This window comes from Trichosurus vulpecula, unplaced genomic scaffold (genome assembly GCF_011100635.1).
Source record: "Trichosurus vulpecula isolate mTriVul1 unplaced genomic scaffold, mTriVul1.pri scaffold_161_arrow_ctg1, whole genome shotgun sequence".
Lineage (NCBI taxonomy): Eukaryota > Metazoa > Chordata > Mammalia > Diprotodontia > Phalangeridae > Trichosurus > Trichosurus vulpecula.
The window spans coordinates 1-2845 of NW_023494445.1; the positions used below are offsets into that span (position 1 = coordinate 1).

The 2845-nt window shown below is 38.2% G+C and overlaps 1 pseudogene; it reads left to right on the forward strand.

Annotated features, from left to right (window-relative positions):
* Positions 1 to 1978: 1978 nt before the first annotated feature.
* On the forward strand, positions 1979 to 2449 carry LOC118833305 (annotated as a pseudogene).
* Positions 2450 to 2845: the final 396 nt, after the last annotated feature.

The following is a 2845-nucleotide window of genomic DNA, read 5'->3' on the forward strand; positions in this document are numbered from 1 at the left end:
ATACATTGAAGAAAACAACACCTTAAAAATAGACTAACTCAAATGGCAAAAGAGCTCCAAAAAACCAATGAGGAAAAGAATGCCTTGAAAGGCAGAATTAGCCAAATGGAAAAGGAGGTCCAAAAGACCACTGAAGAAAATACTACCTTAAAAATTAGATTGGAGCAAGTGGAAGCTAGTGACTTTATGAGAAATCAAGATATTATCAAACAGAACCAAAGGAATGAAAAAATGGAAGACAATGTAAAATATCTCATTGGAAAAACCACTGACCTGGAAAATAGATCCAGGAGAGATAATTTAAAAATTATTGGACTACCTGAAAGTCATGATCAAAAAAAGAGCCTAGATATCATCTTTCAAGAAATTAGCAAGGAGAACTGCCCTGATATTCTAGAGCCACAGGGCAAAATAGAAATTGAAACAATCCACCGATTGCCTCCTCAAATAGATCCCAAAAAGAAATCTCCTAGGTATATTGTCACCAAATTCCAGAGCTCCCAGATCAAGGAGAAAATACTGCAAGCAGCCAGAAAGAAACAATTTGAGTATTGTGGAATCACAATCAGAATAACCCAAGATCTAGCAGCTTCTACATTAAGAGATTGAATGGCTTGGAATAAGATATTCCAGAGGTCAATGGAGCTAGGATTAAAACCAAGAATCACCTAACCAGCAAAACTGAGTATCGTGCTCCAAGGCAAAATATGGATTTTCCATAAAATAGAGGACTTTCAAGATTTCTCAGTGAAAAGACCAAAGCTGAATAGAAAATTTGACTTTCAAACACAAGAATCAAGAGAAGCATGAAAAGGTAATCAAGAAAAAGAACAAGAAAAAGAAATTGCAAGGGACTTACCAAAGTTGAACTGTTTTGTTTACATTCCTACATGGAAAGATGATGTGTATGATTCATGAGACCTCAGTATTAGGGTAGCTGAAGGGAATATTCATATATATATATATGTTTATGTATATATATGTATATGTGAGTGTGTATGTATGTGTGTGTATATATATATATATATATATATATATAGAGAGAGAGAGAGAGAGAGAGAGAGAGAGAGAGACAGAGAAAGGGCACAGGGTGAGGTGAAGTTGAAGGGAAGATATCTAAAAGAAATAAAATTAAGGGATGAGAGAGGAATATATTGAGAGAGGGAGATAAGGAGAGATAGAATGGGGTAAATTATCTCACATAAAAGTGGCAAGAAAAAGCAGTTCTGTAAGAAGGGAAGAGAAGGCAGGTGAGGGGGAATGAGTGAATCTTGCTCTCATCAGATTTGACCTGAGGAGGGAATACCATACATACTCAATTGGGTAACTTACCCCACAGGAAAAAAGGAGGAAGAAGAAGATAAAAAAGAGGGGATGATAGAAGAGAGGTCAGATGGGGATGGAGGTAATCAAAAACAAACACTTTCAAAAGGGGACAGGGTCAAGGGAGAAAATTCAATAAAGGGGGATAGTTTAGGAAGGAGCAAAATATAGTGAGTCTTTCACAACATGAGCATTGTGGAAGGGTTATACATAATGATATGCATGTGGCCTATGTTGAATTGCTTGACTTCTTAGGGAGGGTGGGTGGGAGGGGAAGAGGGGAGAGAATTTGGAACTCAAAGTTTTAAAAACAGAGGTTCAAAAACAAAAAAAAAATTTTTGCATGCAACTAGAAAATAAGATACACAGGCAATGGGGCATTGAAATTTATCTTGCCCTACAGGAAAGAAAGGGAAAAGGGGATGGGAGGGTAGTGGGGTGACAGAAGGGAGGGCTAATTGGGGAACAGGGCAACCAGAATATACGCTGTCTTGGAGTTGGGGGGAGGGTAGAAATGGGGAGAAAATTTGTAATTCAAACTCTTGTGAAAATCAATGCTGAAAACGAAATATATTAAATAAAAAAAACAGATAAAAGAGAAGAAAGAAAAAAAAGAAAGAAAAGTTCTATTTAAAGTTAGAGCCTTTCCCCCAACATGGTGCCAAAGGCAAAGAAGGAAGCCATTGCCCCCCCCAAGACAGAGGCCAAGTCCAAGGCCTTGAAGGCCAAGAAGGCAGTGGTGAAGGGTGTCCACAGCCACAAAAAGAAGACGATCTGAACATCCCCCGCTTTTCGGTAACCCAAGACACTAAGACTTCGAAGGCAGCCCAAGTACCCTTGGAAAAGTGCCCCTCAGAGAAACAAGCTGGATCACTATGCCATCATTAAGTTCCCCTTGACCACTGAGTCTCCTATGAAGAAAATTGAGGACAACAACACCCTAGTATTCATTGTGGACATCAAAGCCAGCAAGCATCCGATCAAGCAAGTGGTAAAGAAGCTGTATGACATTGACGTGGCCAGGGTCAACGCGCTGATGTGGCCTGATGGAGAGAAGAAGGCCTATGTCCGACTTGCTCCAGACTACGATGCTTTAGATATTGTCAACAAAATTGGAAACATCTAAACTGTGTCCAGCTATTACACTCCACCCACAATAAAAAGTTTTGCAGTATAAAAAAATAAAGTTACTGTACACACTATAAAATATTTGGGGGTCTATCTACCAAGACAAACCCAGGACCTATATGAACACAATTGCAAAACACTTTTCACACAAATAATATCAGATCTAAATAAATGGAAAAACATCAGTTGCTCATGGTTAGGCTGAGCTAATATAATAAAAATGACATTTTTACCTCAATTACTTTACTTATTCAGTGTCAGACCAATCCAACAACTACCAAAAATTATTTTACACAGAAGGATAAAATAATAACAAAATTCATCTGGAAGAACCAAAGATCCAGACTATCAAGAGAATTAATGAAAAGAAATGCTAGGGAAGGTGGTCTAGCCA